The 24,479-nt window shown below is 34.6% G+C and overlaps 1 long non-coding RNA gene across 1 annotated transcript; it reads left to right on the top strand.

Moving 5' to 3' along the window:
- The first annotated feature begins 719 nt into the window (after positions 1 to 719).
- LOC123551552 (uncharacterized) lies at positions 720 to 23,882 on the top strand. Its single transcript, XR_008370577.1, has 2 exons — positions 720 to 1,794; positions 15,318 to 23,882. It is a non-coding gene; the product is annotated as an uncharacterized LOC123551552 (long non-coding RNA).
- The last annotated feature ends 597 nt before the right edge of the window (positions 23,883 to 24,479 follow it).

Raw genomic sequence — 24,479 nt, 5'->3', positions numbered from 1 at the left:
AGAACACGTCAGAGAAATTTTGGCAGTTTTTGCCGATTAAACTGTTGGCAAAATTAGATTATATTTTTTTCTTTACACGAAAATTGCCATTAGGTAACAAAGCGAATACCTGATAATCCGGAGTACACCGAACATGTTATTGTCACAAAATTGTTCCAGTTCAGGTAATGTAATCTTGAAAAGAATAGGGGTGCACTAAACTGCCTAGCTATAGCTACTGCTGTTATAAGGAAGTGGTAGAGTGTCTGCCTTAGGTATGAGAGGTCAAGGGTTTGAGTCCTGGTCAGAGCTTTTAAATATTTGCATTCTGCTACAGCATGTTTTTGCTGTTATCAGACTGTTCCAGATGTTCTATATTTTTTAGCGAACAATATCATGGATCATTATTTAGCAATCCAGATCATAGCTGAATGTTAAATCAAATGCACTCACAAGGAAAATATTCAATATATTATGTCCCTTTGATGTTTCTGCTCTCCATGGTGTTCAAGAAGAGTTACATTTCCTTGATCACAAAATTTCCTTCTATATGAAAATATTGAATGCTCATACTTTTACCATTCTGGCTAAAATATTGTCAATATATCTATTTTTGAGAAATACATGGACATTTGCCTTCATTTCAAAGCTTTTTAACTTCATACATATGATTTGAAAAAAAAAGGTACTATCTCTAGATTTCAGCTTCAGTTGTTTGGAATCTTAATTGCTCAAATCAGTCTAATCGCTATGTAAGACAATGAAAATAAAAATTATGTTAAAAAAAACAGAGGAAAAATGCAGCAAGAGGTTTAAGTAAACATCTTTTTCCAAAAACACTTATTATTGATACATTGTCTATAACATATGTTATCTTCTCAGAGACTTGAGTAATTACCGCAAAAGGTTGCTACAGTGGAAAAACAGTATTTACATCAGGTGATAAATGCTAACCAACTACTCCAGAGTTGTCAAGTTCCTTTAACGGAGATATTTTTGGTTATTAATTGATGGCTGCGTATTGATTGGTTGAATTGAGTTATTCGGGCCCGTCGTTCTACGAGTGCTCTGCTATTAGAGTGGATGAGCACAGTCATCGTGAAGAGTATTGGCTTTGAAGAATTATGCTGTAATTTGTTGGAGAGCGGCAAAAAGAAAAAAAAATCGTGATTGGACTAATTAAGTGAATTGGGAAAATTAAACCCATGAGAGGATTATGATGTAACGGATTTTAAATGGAAAATAGATAATTTTAGATATTGAATTTGTTGCATGCTGTAGAAGTGATTGATTTTCAAAAAAATTAAGGATCAGGGAATTTGTTTTTATTATTAATAAGAATATTCAGGCATGGCATGATGACCATAAAAAAAGTATGCTGACATGGTATTGAATTAAGAGTGATTCCAAGCATGACAACATGCAAGCTATTGATGAAAAATATTCCAATTAGTTTAATCAATTAATCTGAAAGCAGAGCTTTATTAGAGTAACTTTGAAATCTTTCAGAAGAAAGGAATTCTTGTGAATAAGGAAGCTGTTTGACTACATGTATTGTCATTGAAGACAATATTTTCTTTGAAGACTTACTTCAAAAAACTCGAAAACATTCTGGAAAAATATTATTCCGGAAAAAAAGATCACATAGTTGCTCACCTCCTATTCTATTGATGTTAATTTCGGACCTCAGCATGACGGCGGTAGAATGTCAGCACAAAGATAAACCGCAGGTGTTGACGCCCACAAAAATTGTTCCGGGTGATGGAGATTTTGAGGTTCCGGAGTTACCAAGGGTTCAGTGGCCTGTACCAAAAGGTGTGTTAATTACTTAGAATTTTCTTAATGTTTTGTACTTTTTTTTAGTGCATTAGAAATCTTCTGCTTAAAATTTTGACTGAAAAGGAAAAGATTTTAAAAATGTTTCAAGATTGAAGTAGCCTACTTGTTGACAAAGTAACATAGGTGCACATATAAAGTCAGCAATTAGTGATTAAATTGAAAAATGAGCAGCTGAAGTTTATTACGGTTTTAGGTTGTCTGTCTGTCCGTCTGTCTGTCCGTAGACACAATCTTGTGTGCACCATCTCTCCTTATCGCCTTGACACATTTTAATGAAACTTCACACAAGTGATCAGTAACAACAGCAGTTGTGCATGGGGCATGTTAGGTTCTTTCAGAAAAAAAAAATTTGCATAGGTACGGGACTTTGTTTTTTGTTACTATATACATAGACACAGCCTTGTGTGCACCATCCCTCCTTATCCCCTTGACACAATAAAATGAAACTTCACACAAGTGATCAGTAACAACAGCAGTTGTGCATGGGGCATGTTAGGTTCTTTCAGAAAAATATTTTGCAGAGTTATGGGACTTTGCTTTTTTGTTAACATATTATGCAATCTTGTGCATGCCTAATCTTCCAGACCCTTGCACACAATTTAATGAAACTTCACATAAGTGATCAGAACCAACCCTAGTTGTGCATGGAGTTTAGATAAATATTCTGCAGAGTAATGAGGTTATGAGGTTGTTTTTTTTTGTTACTATACTGCATTATGCAATTCTTTGTCAAGTTAATTGTTCTAACCAGTACAGACAATGAATTATTCTTTGGATTTTTTTTCCTATTGCATTTATACAAAGCTTATGTATAAGCTTAAGTAAAAAGTCTAATTTTAAAACTTAACTAAGCATGAATGAAAACGAGATAGTTTAATAATGTAAAATTTGGCATCCTGGCTTAATTCTGACCTACAAATAAAAGGCATGATGCCATGATGCTTGTTACTGTGATTAAACATAACTTGTTCCAGGATAAACTGAGCCGTGTCATGAGAAAACCAACATAGTGGGTTTGCGACCAGCATGGATCCAGTCAGGATCCATGCTGTCCGCTAACAGTTTCTCCAGTTCCAATAGGCTGTAAAAGCAAACAGCATGGATCCTGACCAGACTGCGCTGGTCGCAAACCCGCTATGTTGGTTTTCTCATGGCACTGCTCAACTTGATTTTGGCATATTCCTCATAAAATTGACAATTTCCCTACATGAATCCAAGGTGGAGGATAAATTATTTCAAGCATGTATTCATATCGTTATGGAGAACATTTACACTAATTTACCTTGGAGGAGATAAAACCATCATAGATTTGTGGTCAAACAATGAGGTTAAACTGGGGACATGCTATTATAAATTGTGTGATAAAACACATCATAAATACTTTGCCTTTGTTATGTTTCTTGAATTTGAAAAATCCATTTACATTTGGAAGTTACTGAGGATTTATTTGCCAAAATTGGCAATTTCCCATTGTGGAGAATAGTACAATGCGATATATCTGATCGACTTTGATCCTTTTTTTTTCTCTCATGTCATGTTTATTCATAGTGGTAATAACAGCTATACAAACCATAGTCTAAGTGAGATAGTGTTCTTGGATGGACTTACTTCAAGTCTGTGTCATTAAAGTAAGGTTTGAATAAAGATGAAAGGAGTGAAAAAAATATGATTTAAGGAATGCCTAATTCTCATTGCTCACTTGGAAGTTTGGGCTCCACATACTGAGTTGCCTCTGTAAAAATAGAACTAATTGTTATAATTGATAACAGAAACTGTTATTATTTCTTTTATTTCCTCCAACTTGCTATGCCTCCAAGTACTTTAGAAATATTTTATTTCTGCTTGTTCCTAAAAAAAATGTTAATGTGGAAAAAAGAAAAAATTTAGTTTTTTGGCAAATGAAAATAGAGTTAGTGATCAAAGGGATCAGTTTACTGCAAAAAGCACATATTTTTGCTGGGTCAGATTTTCACGAATATGAAATTCTGAGTATGTTTATAAGGTTTAATATTCGCGAAATTGTAAAAATGGTATCCTGTTTGAATTTGAATTATATTATGATGAATATTTATGTGAGAGATTAATTTTCGCGAGATACAGGGCCTCGCGAATTTTAAGTGAAAATTAAACCCTCGCGAAAATTTCTGATTTTACAGTATTGTAATTAATATTCATACAAGAAACAATGAATTCATAAATTTATATTAAATAAAGAACATTTTTTTCCATTATCTCTGACTTTTAAATATATAATTCTTACAATATTTTGGTTTATTGAATTTCTATCCAAAATATTGATCTCATGTCCTTCTTTATTCCCCATTTACATTCCTTGTATATTAGCAGGGAAATTTATTAACACTTATAGTCTATGTAATAATTTCTGATAGTGTTAGAAATGTTTGTCACGAAAGGCTTCAAATCTGATGTAAATGATGTTGTAAAATGTACAGTCAATACATTTGTTTTTCCCCATTTTAAGCTCTACATAGCATGCTAGCATGCCAATAATCCAGGAATGACGTCAATAACTCGAGGAACAAAATAGCCTTGTTATTCTCTCGTTGCTTTCTTGATTGTATTTGACTGTGTCTATTAATTCACAAAAATTGACATTTGCCTACGGCCCATTGCTGCAATCCTGTTTCCATTCAGGAAAAGGGCAAAATGTCTAAGAAGTTTCTCTTGGAAAATTGTTTTTCACTTCTTATGTCATCATTTCTAATTAATGTCTGGAACATCCTTTAGATGCAGCTCGGTGGTTGAACCGGAAAATTGTTATTTGGACTTCGTTGCACTAATACCACCCAAGCCACAGGCTAAATTAAGGCATTGTGAAAGGTCATTGTCCAGTTGGTTGTACGTCAACATTTCTTTTTTAATAAATATCTCTAAAACTACACAGCCAGTTTCTTTGAAACTCCAGGAATGGGTCTGTAATATGCAGGAATTTGTAAATTGTTAGTTTATTTCCAACTTTATTCATAGTCCCTTCCAGTTTGCCATGTAGCGGATTCCTCCAGAAAGAATATTACAATTAGGTTAATTTAAGTTTTGGAGAATAGCGCAAGATACAGAAGATGCCCAACTTCAAGAAATTTTTTCCCATGTTTTAAAACATGCAAGGTACCTCGTTATAAAATCACATGAGAAAGGCTACTAGTATTTTCTATAATGGTAAGTTCAGTCCCAGTGCATAATACCGGCCATTCTTCACTTAGGTTTTTCATATGATAATTAATTGCATAGTTCTATATGTTTACTCTAATTACAGACTGTGAAACTAATTCTGACTGTAGCAATCCATTCTCATGCGGTCTTCAGAAATTTTAGAGGGAATTTAATTATCTTAAAGACAGAAAAAATGACTGAGTACTATAATTGGAATAATTGATGCGTGTATAGTAGGCTGTATATCTTCATGAATAGTAATTAATGTTTGTCTAAAGTGGACTAAAATGTATAATTTCACAACTGTTACAGTATTTTACTCAATATTATATCATATGCACTTGAAAGTTGTCAGTGATCCAGTTCACAAAACATTGTTCTCTCTGATAGTTCACAACACACTTTTCCTTGTGGTAGTTCCTAATACAGTGTTGCCTCTGAAAGTTCAAAATACAGTGTTGCCTCTGAAAGTTCACAATACAGTGTTCCCTCTGAAAAGTTATGATACAGTGTTCACTGAAAGTTCACAATACAGTGTTCCCTCTGATAGTTCACAATACAGTGTTCACTCTGAAAAGTTATAATACAGTGTTCACTGAAAGTTCACAATACAGTGTTCCCTCTGATAGTTCACAATACAGTATTCACTGTGAAAAGTTATGATACAGTGTTCACTGAAAGTTCCTAATACAGTGTGTCCACTGAAAGTTCACAATACAGAGTTCACTCTGAAAAGTTATGATACAGTGTTCACTGAAAGTTCCTAATACAGTGTTCCCTCTGAAAGTTCACAATACAGTGTTCACTCTGAAAAGTTATGAAACAGTGTTCACTGAAAGTTCCTAATACAGTGTTCCCTCTGAAAGTTCACAATACAGTGTTCACTCTGAAAAGTTATGATACAGTGTTCACTGAAAGTTCCTAATACAGTGTTCCCTCTGAAAGTTCACAATACAGTGTTCACTCTGAAAAGTTATGATACAGTGTTCACTGAAAGTTCCTAATGCAGTGTTCCCTCTGAAAGTTCACAATACAGTGTTCACTCTGAAAAGTTATGAAACAGTGTCCACTGAAAGTTCACAATACAGTGTTCACTCTGAAAAGCTATGATACGGTGTTCACTGAAAGTTCCTAATACAGTGTTCCCTCTGAAAGTTCACAATACAGTGTTCACTCTGAAAAGTTATGAAACAGTGTTCACTGAAAGTTCACAATACTGTGTTCGTTCTAATAGTTCACAATACAGTATTCACTCTGAAAAGTTATGATACAGTGTTCACTGAAAGTTCCTAATACAGTGTGTCCACTGAAAGTTCACAATACAGTGTTCACTCTGAAAAGCTATGATACGGTGTTCACTGAAAGTTCCTAATACAGTGTTCCCTCTGAAAGTTCACAATACAGTGTTCACTCTGAAAAGTTATGAAACAGTGTTCACTGAAAGTTCACAATACAGTGTTTGCTCTGATAGTTCACAATACAGTGTTCACTCTGAAAAGTTATAATACAGTGTTCACTGAAAGTTCACAATACAGTGTTCCCTCTGATAGTTCACAATACAGTGTTCACTCTGTAAAGTTATAATACATTGTTCACTGAAAGTTCCTAATACAGTGTTTCCTTGATAGTTCAAAATACAGTGTTCACTGATAGTTCACAATACAGTGTTCACTGTAATAGTTCAGATTACATACATACATGCATACATTTAAAGACTATAACCAAATAATTGGGGGGAAAACAGGTTCAGTAGTATAAAATAAAATTTCGGATATTCATTTCTTGATTTGGGCATTGGCATTGATGGACATTAAGAATTTTGTATGGCTTCTAGCTTTTTCTAGCCACAAAACAGGCGGAGGACAAATGATTTTGATTTGGTACACAAGTGCATCCATACAAATGATACAGTATCTTAGTCACGAGGAGTATTAGCTTGGAAGTATCTTCATTTGGAATCTTATTCTCTGCCTTTTGCTCTAACTGGTGCAGCCTAGTAAAGAATTTCTGGATTTGAATTTTTTAACAAACGTTTGATTCTACCAAGTTTGGCGTAGATTATGTAAATATGGCACACAAAATGATCAAATGAGTGAAAGTAAGTGTTAGATTTGGATAAAAAAGCAAGAAGAAAGTTGATTTTCTTCATTATTTCAAATGTGTTACATTGGTTTGTTCTCTTTTGCACAATATTTTTGGTAATGGTATTATCTTGCGAAATTCATGTCAGTAAGTTTGTTTCCTTACTTTACAGTGCCAAAAATTTCTCCATTTTTTGAGAGAGAGAGAAAAAACTCCACATAAAATGAATGAACAAAACACATTAAGCCGTCTTGGTAAATAGCTTAAATCAATTAAATAGAATTAATATCTTACACGAAGTGCTCATTGATCGAAAAGTCAAAGGCCTTAGATAGAAATTAAAGGAGAAAATCGCTAGATTCGATAGTAATGTCAAGCTTGGCTCTTTAAAACAACTTTAAAGTTTAACAGAGTAGTGCAGTTTTTGAAAGAGATTTCTGAAAATAGAATCTACTTCAAGGATTAATAGTTACACTTGTCCAAACTTAATTAAATGTTGTTCTTTCACTTGTATGACGTCAATACATACTCTATGAAGTGCCTGATATAAAATATTGACATCGGAACTGAAGTTCCAGAGACTTGGCCGAGTGATACGATTATTTTATTATAGTGAAATTAACACTTCATCAAGCATCCCCATATTGAGAAAAAGTTATTTTTGGTATTTTATAACTAAATAATAGTGTAGTTTTTGAAGGAGATATGTTGATAGGGTGTTTTTTATTTTGCTTGAATCTGTATTCATTGGATGAAGGTTGTCCTTAACAGAAAATAGTTTGGGTATGATGTTTTTATGACTGTGAGGTATATATCAACTTGATTTTTGGAAAGTGAGGTATCAACTTGTTTTTAGCTCACCTGAGCCAAAGGCTCATGGTGAGCTTTTGTGACCGCTCAATGTCCGTCGTGTGTCTTGCGTCGTCCGTCTGTCAACATTTTCTAAAAATATCTTCTTCTTGAAATCCACTGGGCAGAATTACACCAAACTACACAGGAATGGTCCTTGGGTGGTCCCCTTTCAAAATTTTTCAAAGAATTTAATTCCATGCAGAACTCTGATTGCCATGGCAAAGAAAGGAAAAACTTCTTGTCCAAAACCACAAGGCGTAGAACCTTGATATTTGGCTTGTGACATCATCTTATGGTCCTCTATGAAGATTGTTCAAATTGTACCCCTGGGGTAAAAGAGGCCCCGCCCCGGGAGTCACAAGTTTTACAATTTAGACTTGCATAGTAAAAAACCTTAAAAATCTTCTTGTCTAAAACCACAATACCTAGGCCTTTGATATTTTGTATGTAGCATTGCTTTATGGTCCTCTACCAAAATTGTCCAATTATGCCCCAGGGTTGAATAGAGGCCCTGCCCCAGGGGGTCTCAAGTTTTACTTAGACTTATATAAAAAAAAACTTTAAAAATCTTCTTGCCCGAAACTGCAAGGCCTAGACTTTTGATATTAACTATGTTGCCTTTCCTAGTGTTTCTCTACCATATTTGTTCAAAATATTTCTCTAGGATGAAAAGAGGCCCTGCCCTGGGTGTACCAAGTTTAACATAGACTTATATAGGAAGAAAAATAAAGATCTTCTTGTCTGAAAGTTCAAGGCCTAGGCGGCCTTTGATATTTGATATGTAGCATTGCCTGTTCAAATTATGACCCTGGGGTGAAAAGAGGCCCCACTCTCAGGGGGTCAGTTGTTATAATTATGAGTTATATAGGAAAAAATACTTAAAAAATTATCAGATCATATTTCCTAGATGTTAAATTATAATTACCTGATGACCCCAAGGGATCACTAAGTCTTGACTGTGACCTTGACCCACTGACCTGTTTTTTTGGTTTTTAAGATACAGCCTTGAAATTTGGATGACATGTACAGTTTTGCACACCGATCTTAAAACTGACTTTCATTTACCACAGATGTGACCTACTGACCTACCGTCTTAATATTTTAGCATCAGTTTGCCATTTGAAACATGTGGCTCATATTACTCAGGTGAGCGATCCAGGGACATCATGACCCTCTTTTTATTACTGATGTTTGAAGTTGATTTTATGACTGATGTAAAACTGGGGTTTTTTGTGACTATGTCTGCTTACTTGTGACTATGTCTACTTACTTTTGTGACTGTGTCTACTGTCTACTTACTTTTGTGACTATGTCTACTTACTTTTGTGACTGTGTCTACTTACTTTACTTTTGTGACTGTGTCTACTTACTTTTGTGACTGTGATTTATTATTTTCATATCTTTGTGACTGTTACATATCTTATTTATGTGACATATGACAACTTACTTTTGTGACTGACATAGGACTTTTTTCCCCTATAAATCTACCTCCGGTAAAAGGAGGTAATCCCAATGCAAAAAAGTATGTTTTTTTCCCAAAGTTGAATTTAAAATTCCCAAATGATTATACCTTTTAGGGTTTTTGCTGTTTTAAGATAGTTTTGCTAATTTGTATGTATATTTAGGTAAATTATAATACTGTTGAACAATTACTGAAATGCAATTCATTGATATTTCACACAAAAACACATTTATGTAGTTTTTGGTAATTTGCAAATTGTCCCAATTAAGACAATTTCCGAGAGTATTTTCCCAATTCCACCAGTGTCGGTGGCATTCCCAAATTGATGAAAAAAAGGCTTGTGACATGTCAACTTAATTTGTTGTAACTGATGCATCAAACTATCAGCTTATTTTTATGACTGTGAGGTATCAAGTAGGTTATATGACTGTGAAGTATCAACTTCTTTTGTTAGTTCTTAATTTGCAGCTTTGACATATCAGCTAATTTTTCTGACTGACACAACAACTTTTTTTGATGACTGTGACCATATCTACTTGTTTTTTTAACTTTTAAAATTAATGATGTATCGTTCTACTTTTGTGACTCTGGGGTATATCAAAGAACTATAGAAAAAAAGTGATCTGAAGTTCTTTTAACCTTTAGCCACCTGGCAGCAAGTGATTCTACCTTTGCGACCAGTGCAGACCAAGATCAGCCTGCACATCCGTACAGGCTGATCATGGTCTGCACTGTTCACTATTCAGTAAATTTTCAGTGAACACCCCTTTGATAAACAAGTGGTACTGTCCAAATTGAATGATAGACCAATCCATTTTAGAAATCTAACAGGGTAATGGTTGAATGAAACCTACCAAAATCTCTTAACAGCTAAAATTTAATGAAACAGGTTTATCAATATTCTGTTTCCTTTGATTTTTAATAAGTGTCTATATGTTCAAGAATATTTTTCAGGTTTTGGGTTGGTACCATTTCAGGTAAAAGTGAAAGATTTCATTGTAAATTACGAATTCTAGGGAAATATGAAAGAAATATTCCACTTCTGTAACACTGTTACAAGAAGCTGTAGGTGGGGCAGCAGTTAAGATACCCAGGGGTTTTGACCTGGTTGTTGATATAGCACTTCTATTTCGGGGTGGAATACCTTAATAAACAAAAAGAAAAATAGGTTTTTGAAAAATTCCTACATCAAGACTCGGAGAAAATATACTTTTCCAGTTGGGGACTGACTCCATTTACTGGAGTCACTGTATGATAGCAGAAAAAACCCTGATCTTTGAAGTATTGATCACAATGATACCAGTATTTCACCAGAAATGGCCGCTTTCGATTCAGTTGTTATTATTTCTTTTGGTACATCGTAATAGCCTCTTATGTTAGAAAGTGCTACCTTGTAAATGTTCCCTGTGTTTTACTGTTTGATTGTGAGAACAACAGCTTCCTTATTGCTCTCATTTATAGCGCTGTTCATTGAGATTTTCAGTGAGTAATCTTGTTTTATTAGGCCTCTTACTGATGGTATCGGGTTATTTATTCACTATAATTGGTCTGGTTAAACAATAAATGGAGGTATTAATTGTTTTCAATTAAGCTTCCTTAGGCTTATATTGATGACATTTGATTAAGTACTTTTTATTGTCGGGACCTTCTGTCATCAGAAGATAAGAAAGCCTATAACTGACATAGATCTATAATGATCCAAGGTCGGCAAAATCAATTGTTCAACTTGACCAGCTTGTCCCAGAGCCCATGCGGACATAATTTAGCCAAATTTCACCATATTTCACTGTATAAGCATTACACAAACAAGTAGAAAATACTGTAAAATCATTTAATTTCGTGGGCATGAAATTTCGTGGTTTTGGTCAAAACAGCAATTCCGTGGGGATATGAATTCGTGGATTTCAACTTTTGAACATGAAATGAATGGGAATTTTACTTGTTCGTTGGGATTAAATTTCGTGGATTGTCACTCAACCACGAAATCCACAAAAATTAGTCCCCCACGAATATTAATGATTTTACAGTAGCACTTGGCAAAAATGGACAGGTAAATCAAAATCAGGTCCGCCGCTCCTGTGATCTGTAATAGAATTAACCAGCCTCAGTAGATAAACAAGGTTCCAGTTAAGACTAAGTGCTTAAAATTTTATTCACTGATGAATATTTTCATTTATGTTCAATAATCTATTCCCCATACAAGAGTGAAAATAGACTCAATTGATCATGAAAATAATAAATACCACGGTGCTTCTAAAGAGACGGAGTGTCATTTAAATCAGATTTTTAGTGATGTATTTTGGGTAGAAAAGATTTCCAGATTTAGCCATTTGACAGCTTGGCAATTTGTTTGTCAAAGTGAATTTCAAAGGTTGCTATAATAGTCACTGTACATCTATGATGGCTAATGGCCAATACAATAACTTAAGGCCTCTTTACTATTGCTTATGGCTTCTTTGTGATAACTCATGGCCTCTTTACAATAATTAATGGTCTCTGTATAATAAATAATGACCTCTACAAAAACTAATGCTCTCTTTGTGTTAACTCAAAATGGCCTCTTTGGTAACATAAGACCTCTTTACAATAGGCTTTTTATAGCTAATGGCTTCTTCATGATAACTAATGGCTTCTTTACAATAACTTATGCCATCTTTATGATAACTAATGGCTTCTTTACAATAACTTATGTCATCTTCATGATAACTAATGGCTTCTTTACAATAACTTATGTCATCTTCATGATAACTAATGGCTTCTTTACAATAACTTATGTCATCTTCATGATAACTAATGGCTTCTTTACAATAGCTTATGCCATCTTCATGATAACTTATGACTTCTTTACAATAGCTAATGCCATCTTCAAGATAACTAATTGCTTCTTTACAATAACTTATGCCATCTTCATGATAACTAATGGCTTCTTTACAATAACTTATGCCATCTTATGATAATTAATGGCTTCTTTACAATAATATTGGTCTCTTTACGATAACTAATGGTTTCTTTAAATTTAGTGCCATCTTTATGGTAACTAATATCTTTATGGCAACTAATGCCCTCTTTATGGTAACTAGAAACCTCTTTATGATAGCTAATGGCTTCTTCATGATAACTGGTGGTTTCTTTATAACTAATGGCCTCTAAAATAACTTAAATGGTATGTTGTGATATCTTTACCGATACCTTACAATATCTTCACTGATACTTTTTGGCATCTTTACCAATATCTTATGGCCTCTTTACTGATAACTCATGACATCTTTATCAATGGCTAATGGCATCTGTACCAGTGTATAATGGCATCGTTACCAGTATCTATTTACATCTTCACTGGCATCATGTGGCATCTTTACAGATGACTAATGACATATCAGTACTTTATGGAATCTTGACTGATAACAAATTAAATCTTTACTTATATCTATTTACATCTTTATGATACAAAACGTCATCTTTACCAATACCTAATGACATCATCAACAATTTGTAATGGCATCTTTTCTGATATTAGTCTGTTTGCATTTTTACAAGTAACTGATAGCATCTTTTTACCAATATCTGATGTCTTCTGTAACCAATACGTAGTGACAGATTCACCAGTATCAAATGGCATCCCTACCAATGCCAAATGGCATCTTACAAGTACCTAATGGCATCCTTACCAGTACTTAATTGCATCCTTACCAATATCTTATGGGCAGGGCTCCGGAAATTTTGATAACTCAATCGGTCCGAAACGAAAATCCTGACATCGGCCCTACCCCACCCACCGCATTCCGAATATTACATATTTTGTAAAACGTGATAGAGTAAAGAAATAAGCATGTCATGCATTAAAACTGAGTTACCGGTCACCGCGAGTTACCATACAATTTCAATGAAGACATTTATTCAGTGTTATGTGTGATCGTTACTTTGTTTAAATTTCGATGTTTTTCCGAGAAAATACTTGAAAGGATAAAATTGCCGAGGCATTGACACCGTGTACGAAATTAGTCTAAAAGTCAACTCATGTGACTTCGGTACCGTATACACGGCAGATACTTTGTGATGTTTCCTCATTCTTTGACGGAATTCTATAAAATACAATGCGTCAAAGTGAATTACACGACACATATTCTCTGCTAAACAGCCTCAGTATTTTAAGAATATACTCTGCCGCGGACCGAATGTGTACGTTATATGAATGCTGAGATCGAATTTCCTGCATGTATAGTACCAAAAGGTCACGCGGGCTGGCCACGGATATTTCATTTCACTTACGTTGTACTTCAATAAGCAACTACATTTTATAAAGTTATATGTTCTCTTCTTATGTAAACAAAATTTAAATCTGAAACCTTTTTTAAAAGACCGATTTGATACACGCGCTCACTCCGGTTTTCTTTATCATTCGTGTTTGCCAGTCCATTTTTTTCTTTTTCTTTTTTGTACAGTCGTTGCAGGGTTGCAAAGACGATTTTCTGCACTTGTTTCAACTGGAGCCCCAACAAATGAATCATGTAATTTTTTCAAATCAAGTAATTATAAAAATTATTTTTATCGGTTTTCCATGTGATGTTTCATTAAATCAAAGGCCTATAATGTACAATTATAGCTCTTTGATTAAATGCAGTGACCATTTGTTTTTTGATCAAACATAGCCTTTTGAAATAAACCATCCGTCGGATTCTAAATAAAAGAAGTGGATCCCCATCGAAATGATTTGGATCCAGTCAGAAACATTTGGAAACCAGTCAAAAATGTTTAATACATTGCAGTCGGCTGTCTGCAAACATTAGAGGATGTGCCGCACGAGCACTGATTGCATCATGTGCTAATTACAGACCGATTATAAAAGTTGACATGTTTATTGATTATCTGAGGGTGCGACCAACAACTTCACGAATCGGTCTGAAAAGTAAAAAATCGGTCCAAAACCGGCAAATTTCCGAAGCCCTGCTTATGGGATCCTTTCTGATATCAAATGGTATCTCTATCAAAATCTAATGGAATCCTCACCAGTATCTGATGGCATCCTTACCAATATCTGATGGCATCCTTACCAAAATCTAATGGCATTACTTACCAAAATCTAATGACATCCTAACCAGTATCTAATGGCATCCTTAGCAATATCTAATGTCATCCTTATTAAAATCTAATGGCATTACTTACCAAAATCTAAAGGCATCCTAACCAGAATCCAGTGGCATCCTTAGCTATATCTAATTGCATCCTTACCAGAATCTAATGGCATCCTTACCAGTATCTAATGGCATCTTTACCAATATCTATGGCATCCTAACCAATATCTAATGGCATCCTAACCAGTATCTAATGGCATCCTTAGCAATATCTAATGGCATCCTTATTAAAATCTAATGGCATTACTTACCAAAATCTAAAGGCATCCTAACCAGAATCCAGTGGCATCCTTAGCTATATCTGATTGCATCCTTACCAGAATCTAATGGCATCCTTACCAGTATCTAATGACATCCTTACCAGTATCTAATGGCATCTTTACCAATATCTATGGCATCCTTACCAGAATCTAATGGCATCCTTACCAGTATCTAATGGTATCCTTACCAGTATCTAATGGCATCTTTACCAATATCTATGGCATCCTTACCAGAATCTAATGGCATCCTTACCAGTATCTAATGGCATCTTTACCAATATCTATGGCATCCTTACCAGAATCTAATGGTATCCTTACCAGTTTTACCAATATCTATGACATCCTTACCAATATCTATGGCATCCTAACCAATATCTAATGGCATCCTAACCAAAATCTAATGGCATCCTTAACAATATCTAATATCATTCTTACCAGTATCTAATGACATGATTCTGAACAATACCAAAGGCTTTTTTACCAAAACTGATGGCATTCTTAACAAAATCTAATGGTGTCTGTACTGATATCTATTTCCAGGAGAAGCACATGAAATACATCCACCATCAAAAGATCAGCCTGGTATTGTCGTTCACATCTGCGAAGACCCGGAGGGATACCGAGAAAAAGGCGGTATCCTACAAACAAGATGTCCTGAAAGGAAAACGTGAACAGCTTAATATTTTGTGTAAACTGTAAGAATTAATTGAGTAAGTTGGGAATTGCTGCAATGACTTTTGTGACTTCTTATCTTTCAGAAGATTTGAAGGGATTTATGTTATATTGGCATTTAACCTGGATTTGTTTACATGGTCTATGCATCTCATCGGAAAAATTTGTGTTATTTCTTCTTTGATGTTAACAGTTCCATTTATGTTAGAAAGTCTTTCAGCAGAAAAAAGTTATAACTTACCTGTTATAAAGGTTATAAGCTAAATGTGAAAAAGAGTTTCATTTTGCAGTACATGCGAAAAGGAAAGCTGTCGTAAACTGCGATTAATCAGCTTTTTGTTTGTTAAGTTTCTTCGCCGTAACAGTTACCTTCAGTTTCCATAGTAACATCATCCCCAGAATCTATTCTTGGTTGCCATAGAAACATTGTCACGGCCATGTATTTCTGTCTCAGTCCAAATGTGGTGAGACAGATTTTAAAGTAAGAGGTTTGTTATTTAAAATAAGTATTTATCGATTTTCATGAAATTAAAAAAGTCTTCATAGCTGGCAATTCCTGCAATTAACTAATTACTTTAACAAGTTTTTAGCTCACCTGAACCAAATGTTCAGGTGAGCGGTTTTTTGTAGGCAGATGGTCCAGCATCAACATTTTCACTTAAACATTTTCTCCTATGAAACTACTGGTCAGAATTACACCAAATTTGGTCTGTAGCATCTTGTCAAGATCCTCTCTCCAGTTTATTCAAATATGGGCACTTTGGAGCTGCTGAAGCAGAAAATGGAAAAAAGAACTTTAAATGACTTCTTTTTATGAACGGCTTGAAGATCTTCATCAGGCTCTGTGTGTAGCATCATTATAACGTCCTCTATCAAATTTGTTCAAATGGAAGCACTTGGCCCTTTTTTTTGGCCACTAGAGCAAAAAATAGATATACCTTTAAACAACATCTTCTCCCAAAGGGCTTTATAGATCTTTATCAAACTTGATCTGTAGCATTCTTCTCAAGTCCTCTTCTGAGTTTTTTTTTTTTTTTTTTTTCAAATGGGGGGCATTTGGACCCTTAAGGGGGCTACTAGAGCTAAAAATAAATTTCTTGGAAATTTGTTTTTCCCATAAACTGCTTCGGAGGATTTTAATTAAACTTGGTCAGTAGCATTCTTTTAAGGTCCCCTTTCAAATTTGTTTATATGTGGACACTTGATCTGTTTGATGTCTTTTTTATACTTAACCGAAATGTTACCATCCATGATTGTATGTCATACATATATAAAACAAGGTCAAATAGTCAAGGTCAGGTTAGTGTCTACAGCCACTATGGTCCTCTTGTTATCTTTACAAAATTAACAGCTGTTCAAACAAGGGAAAGAAATTTTTTGTGATCCCCTTTGAATGGTGTGATCACTGGAATACTTAAATGCATGAGTCATGATATACAATACCAATTCCATTGTTCAAATGATATATGCCACTGTGTTTACTGTATGTTTATTTATACATTGTATGTTTGAATGTATGTGAGCCTGATTTGTTATTTCATCATTTTATTGTCAGAATACATGTATTGCACTGTTTTTACATTGCTACTACTTTTTAGCTCACCTGAGCACAAAGTGCTCAGGGTGAGGTATTGTGATCGCTCACCGTCCGGCGTCCGTCCGTCCGTCCGTCCGTCCGTCCGTCCGTCTGTCCGTCCGTCCGTCCGTCGTCCGTCCACACTTTCCTTTAAACAACATCTCCTCCTAAACCAACAGGCCAATTTTGATGAAACTTCACAGGGATGTTCCTTGGATGGCCCCCTTTCAAAATTGTTCAAAGAATTGAATTCTATGCAGAACACTGGTTGCCATGGCAACCGAAAGGAAAAACTTTAAAAATCTTCTTCTCAAAAACCAGAAGACCTAGAGCTTAGATATTTGGTGTGAAGCATTGCCTAGTGGACCTCTACCAAGTTTGTTCAAATCATGACCCCGGGGTCAAAATTGACCCCGCCCCAGGGGTCACTTGATTTTACATAAGAAAATCTTAAAAAATCTTCTTCTCAAAAACCAGAAGCCTTAGAGCTTAGATATTTGACATGTAGCATTGCCTAGTGGACCTCTACTAAAATTGTTCAAATCATGACCCCGGGGTCAAAATTGACTCTGCCCCAGGGGGCACTTGATTTTACATAGGAAAATCTTCAAAAAATTTCTAAAAATAAACCAGAAGGCCTAAAGCTTAGATATTTCACATGTAGCATTGCCTAGTGGACCTCTACAAAATTTGTTCAAATCATGGCCCCCGGGGTCAAAATTGACCCCGCCCCAGGGGTCACTTGATTTTACATAAGAAAATATTTAAAAAATCTTCTTCTCAAAAACCAGAAGCCCTAGAGCTTAGATATTTGACATGTAGCATTGCCTAGTTGACCTCTACTAAATTTGTTCAAATTATGACCCGGGGGTCAAAATTGACCCCGCCCTAGGGGTCACTTGACTTTACAACGGAAAATCTTCAAAAGTTTTCTAAAAACAAACCAGAAGGCCTAGAGCTTAGATATTTCACATGTAGCATTACCTAGTGGACCTCTACAAAATTTGTTCATATCATGACCCCCTGGGTCAAAATTGACCCCGCCCCAGAGGTCACTTGATTTTACATAGGAAAATCTTCAAAAATTTTCTAAAAATAAACTAGAAGGCGTAGAGACTAGATATTTGACATGTAGCATTGCCTAGTGGACCTCTACAAAATTTGTTCAAACCTTGTCCCCCGGGGTCAAAATTGACTCCGCCCTAGGGGTCACTTGATTTTACATAGGAAAAATCTTAAAAAAAAAATTCTAAAAATAAACCAGAAGGCCTAGATCTTAGATATTTGACATGTAGCATTGCCTATTAGACTTTTACAAAGTTTATTCAAATCATGACCCCTGGGGTCAAATTGACCCTGCCCCATGGGGTTACTTGATTGTACATAGAAAAATCTTCAAAATTTTCTAAAAATAAACCAGAAGAGCTTAGATATTTGACATGTAGCATTGCCTAGTGGACCTCTACAAAAAGTTTTCAAATCTTGTTTTTAAAGTTACTTAAAGAAAATTTCAACTATATTTTCTCATAATTCTTTTGATTGATTTCTATTATGATCTTTTGACCTTGAAGACTTGTCCTTAAGTGCAATGATAACAGGTGAGCGATATAGGGCCATCATGGCCCTCTTGTCTTTATTTTATTATTTTGTGTTGAATGACGTTCATATCTTGCATTTCACTTCGAATTACTTCAAAATGTCACTCTTCTTCATTTTATCAATTTGAGGTACCTCATATTATCACTTGGCTTAATTGAAAAGTCACATTCTATTTCATCACCTTTTAATTTTGTTTCAAAATCTCACTTTTTGTCATAACATCAAAATCTCATTTCTGAATAACATCATTCTGTCATTACATCAAAATCTCACTTTTCTTCATTACATCAAAATCTCATATTTCTTCATTACATCTAAGTTTCAAAATCTCACTTTTCTTCACTACATAAAAATCTCATGTCTTAGTTTTCATTAAATTTCATGAACAGACTCAATCAAACCGAGTCTGCAATTAAGTTGCTTGGTTGCATTCTATACGTCCAAAGGATCTATTCACAGGTTTCATTCATTACATCAAAATCTCGTATCTTCATTCCATCAAAATCTCTGACTTTTCTTCATTACATCAGAATCTCACATTTCTTCATTACATTAAAATCTCACTCAAGCTATGTTCTGATAATTAAGACTTAATAAACTAGATTTGGGTAAGGAATGCTTTAAATGTTACTTGATTGTCTGTGCTAATGGTTGAGGTTTATATATCGATGGATTTATATGGCAGTATAGTGTAGCCCAGTTTGAACTGAGGTACCTGATCTTAGCTCAAACTTGCACTGTCAGGGATGAGAGGAAATGTGAGATATTAAGGTTTATGTTGTTTTTGTTTACATTTCCATTGTACCATGTAATTATATATGTTTATTTTATTTCATGTTATTTTTATTGGTGTAAAAGAGGTTGGGATTTTATTGCTGTATGAATTTTCATTGGAAAGTTGATATTTTACACGTTATTGTGTGAAATCATTAACCTTTAGCCTGCTAATGGCAAGTGGTTCTGCCTTTGCAACCAGTGCGGGCTGATCATGGTCTGCACTGTTCGCTATTCAGTCAGTAAATTTTCAGTGAACACCCCTTTTAACAATAAGTGGTACTGCCCAATTTGAACGATGGAACAGTCCATTATAGAAATTTAGCAGGGTAGAGGTTAATATTCATTTGGGACTAATTTTCGTGGATTTCATGGTTGCGTCAGTCCACAAAACTCAATCCAAATGAACAAGCTAAGTTCCCATTCTTTTTTCGTGATAGGTGCAAAACCATGACTTCATATCCCAAGGAAAACAGCCATTTTGGGCCAAACCACAAAATGCTATACCCACGAAATTAAATGATTTTGCAGTATGTAGAACAAATGAAAATTTCGCTTCGGCAAATACTGTATTTATGAAGTAGAAAAAAAATGCTTACTTTTCAAAACGTACATAAGAAGTTACAGATTTCATACCTGTATTTGTACAGATTCTTGCAGTTCTATAAAACATCTGTTTTGTTAACATTTAGAACAATGCTGTGAAACTGGTAATACTTATTTCTGATGTTTAAAGCATCATTCTGACATTCATTAACATGTTTTGACAGTTTGTAGTTGATGGAACTTCCCAACTACATTGTAATTTTCAGATAAACCTGCATGGAACACATTCTTTCACAGTATCAGAACGATTCAAGGGACAGCTTTATTTTGAAATTTAAAAATGAAAATGTCAGTTTGAAACATACCTGTTTCCAGTCCTGTTTCTTTTTGTAGATTTATGTACATTTTCACATGAAATTTGGAAGGATACTGTTGTATGTAACGGCTACTTATACAGTAAAGTGGAAAAAAATATCCCGATGACTTATTCATATATATATGTGTATATATCATGATCCAGCTCACTTTAAGAGAGGGAATTTATTACTTCGCTGGTCTCAATCGGTATAAAAGACTAAAATATCACTGCTGATTTCTAAGAAATGTTAACAGAGATTAGTCAGTGAGTATATATGCAAATATTGAACCAGTTCTGATGAGTAGTGCAGTTAGGGCATATATATTTAACCAGCATTGAAACCAGCTCTTATGAGTTGGTGGATTTGTTGTGGAATATGCATGCTGTCATTTTACCGTAATTGGTCTGGTGTATTTTAGTGGTAGTTTTTTTCCTGTGAATTTTCTTTATCTATATAAAGGAAAGGTTGTTTGAATATTGGAAATATTGCAATTTATGAGTCCATTTTTGTGCCCCACCCCCATGAGTGGTGGGGGCATATAGATTTGCTCTTGTACGTCCGTACGAAGTTCGTGACACGCCTACCTCAAAAAGTATTTGATATAAATTAATAAAACCTTGCATGAGTCTTTATCATGATATGAACTTGTGCACCTTCTATTTGTCGTCTTGCTCCGCCACCTAATTTTAGAGTTATGGCCCCTGAAATAGTCAAAAATGCACATTTTCACCTTGTGACATGCTTAGCTCAAAAAGTATTTGATATAGATCCATGAAACCTTGCATGAGTCTTTATCATGATATGAACTTGCACACCTCTTATTTTTCATCTGGGGACGCCTACTATTTCTAGAGTTATGGCCCCAGAAATAGTCAAAAATGCACATTTTCACCTTGTGACATGCCTAGCTCAAAAAGTATTTGATATAAATTAATGAAACCTTGCATGAGTCTTTATCATGGTATGAACTTGCGCACCTCCTATTTTTCGTCTGGCTCCGCCCCCTGTTTTTAGAGTTATGGCCCCTGAAATAGTCAAAAATGCACATTTTCACCTTGTGACACGCCTAGCTCCAAAAGTATTTGATATAGATTCATGAAACCTTGCATGAGTCTTAATCATGATATGAACTTGCGCTCTTCCTATATTTCATCTGGGTCCGCCCCCTATTTTTAGGGTTATGGCCCCTGAAATATTCAAAAATGCACATTTTCACTTTGTGACACCCCTAGCTCAATAGGTATTTGATATAAATTGATGAAACCTTGCATGAATCTTTATCATGATATGAACTTGTGAACCTCCTATTTTTCATTGGGTCCGCCCCCTATTTCCAGAGTTATGGCCCCTGAAATAGTAAAAAAATGCACATTTTCACCTAATTATGTGCCTCACTCAAAAAGTATTTCATGTAAATTCATGAAACCTTGCTGGAGTCTTTATCATAATGTGACCTTGCACACTTGGCATTCTTCTTGAGAATTTTAGCGTTTATTACAGAGTTATGGCCCTTGAAATAGCCAAAATAGTGGATTTTTTGTTTGTGATGCTCATAGCTCAAAAAGTATATGGTATAGAATAACGAATCCATTTCATATTTTTTTGAGGCTATACCCCATTAAGACTGCAAACATTTGAACGATTTCCCCTTATTTGTGACAAATGTACCAGTGGGGGCACACCCTGTGTCCTACAGACACATTCTAGTTGTAAGTTACATTCCATGATTATACAGAATAAAATGCACTGTTATTTTTTTTTTTCAAATAAAAATGGAAAATTATAGAATCTTTATTTTGATAGAAGAAAAGGCTGTAACATTTCGAAGTCCAATGGTAAACTTTTGTTTTTGGTATTTTGATGACGTAAGTTTGTCAGTGAAGAAGAGTTTTTAACTATTTTATGCTTAGGTACAAGTAGAAGTATGGTATACAGTTAAACACTGCTCACGTGAGCATCGATGGCCTAAGACTTCGTTTTTTTTATATTTGGATTTGTCAAAACCTTGGATAACTTTAGCATTTGGCTAATCCCCATGCAATTTAGGTGTTTTGGGTGTTTTGCTGTATTTGCATACCTCCAGACAGAATGATGTATGACAATAACAAAATTTTTAAAAACATAAAGCAGTGTCTACAAAAAAACCCAAAACCATAGGTCAGTTTTAATTTAGTTTAAATTCCACTTTTTTAAGCCAGTGCTTCAGGGTAGTGTGAGGGCTGTTGCACATTTAATTACCTCTCATGAACGGACTTGGCCAAACCAAGTCTGTTATTGCTTTACTTTGTTGCATGAGGCTTTTATATAGAGTTTGTTAATGCGTATGATTTAATCAGCAAAATTCACTCATTTTTAAACACCAAATTTTACTGTGTGACTGGCACAGTAGACAGATTTTCTGTATATGTTGTAGACCAAACAATGATTTCTATAAACAGATACCCCCTTAGAAACTTCAGACTCACTTTGTTGAAATTCATTCATGATTACCAACATTTTTTTTTCTTTAATATGAAACCTGGAGGCATGCCCCTTAAAAAATAATATTAATAAAAAAAGTTGTTATTGTTATATCTTTTAAAGGTCAGTCCTTCCTTGGCCAGTTTTGCAGAAAAAGGACCTGTTAGCGAGTCACTGTGAAAACACATGATTTTCAATAACTTTATCAAATACAGTGAAATTGCAACCTTAGTGGCATTTGTATCGCATGGCATTAAAGTTACATATCATGAGAAATAAAAAAAGCTCTGGAACAGGGCATTAGTGAAAAACTGTTGTTTGGACCGAGCAATACATTTTTTTTTCATGTGGTGTGCATGCTTTTTGAAAAAAAAGAAGGAAAGGCATTAATTACCTTTATATGGCCTATATGTATTAACTGTTCTCATATTGTGACAGTATAAAATTAGAACGCTGCTTCATTAACTTTGTAAAAATTCTCTTTTCCAAATTCAACTCTTAAATTTATAAAAGCCCAGCCCTTTCATTAATGCGTTGTGAGATGTGTAATATTTAATTGAATTATTTATGGGGAAATAATACAGCTCCAGGTCTATGAAACTGTGTACATGTACCCGGTAAGCATAAAAATACGCGATCAAGCCTGTATAGACCATACAGTGAAGATGAAATTTGGTTGGAGGTTTTGTCTTCAAAAAGGGTATACCTCCAGACACATAACACCAGCTTAAGGTTGCGGACACATAATGACAGTCAACAATTTCCATGTGATTATGTATACTTTGCGGCTGTAACAGAAAATCATTTTTAGAATAACCGGAGAATGCGGAAATCTCGCTTAAAGATTATGTAAACGAATAAATGAATGGAAATTGCCGATCATCATTTCAGGTTCACTTCCTTAAGGTGTTTTTGTTTCGAGCTCGAGCCTCTGTCTAGTCATATCATGAAAACGGGATAATGTCATTTTAAATTTTGCATTGTTCGTAATTATGTTAATGTTTACTTTTCTTTCTGTCTGATTATGAAAATGTGTTTTGTCATGTGTTGACAATTTTAAACTCTTGTTTGTATTTAGTACGATTATTAAATAGTTGAATAAAAATATGTAAAGTTGTATGAATAGTTCATTCTTTTTTTAAGGACTAAATCATTGTTTTAAACTAGTTCAGCAGCTGATGATGTACCCAGTATCTTTTGTATGCAATTTTAAGTATTTTAAGTTGTCATATTTTGTTTTATATTTTCTCTCTATTGCTGAAAATTAGGAGACTTCTTTTATTATGAGATGAAATTTCTTCATGAAACAGTTTATAATAGACTGTAATTACCTGAATTGGAAAAATGTTATTTTAACATAAATTCATCATTTTAAATCTTAAGGTCATATTCCTTTACCTGCTTCGAGCATTCTGCACAGGCACTTAGTCAATGGAGTGAAAGATGTTAGTGTTCAAGAATGTTTAGAACATGCGTGGACTACGGTATTCTAAATAAAATCTGGTGCAGACAGAACAGTCACATGGTAAATATTTTCGAAAATGGAAAGCAGGTCTTGGTTCCTATCAACTTTTGAAAATCTCAGTAGTGCTGGGAAACCAGAACAGAACAGTGTACTCTTTTATTCAATTACAGGATTACTCTAGAATTTTTAGAACACTGTTCTGAATAGTGAAAGGAATATAGCCAAAACTGATGATGAATCCGGCCTAGATT

This window comes from Mercenaria mercenaria, chromosome 4 (assembly GCF_021730395.1).
Source record: "Mercenaria mercenaria strain notata chromosome 4, MADL_Memer_1, whole genome shotgun sequence".
NCBI classification, from domain to species: domain Eukaryota; kingdom Metazoa; phylum Mollusca; class Bivalvia; order Venerida; family Veneridae; genus Mercenaria; species Mercenaria mercenaria.
The sequence above is the reverse complement of the archived record's forward strand: the minus strand, read 5'-3'. Positions and strand labels throughout refer to the sequence as shown.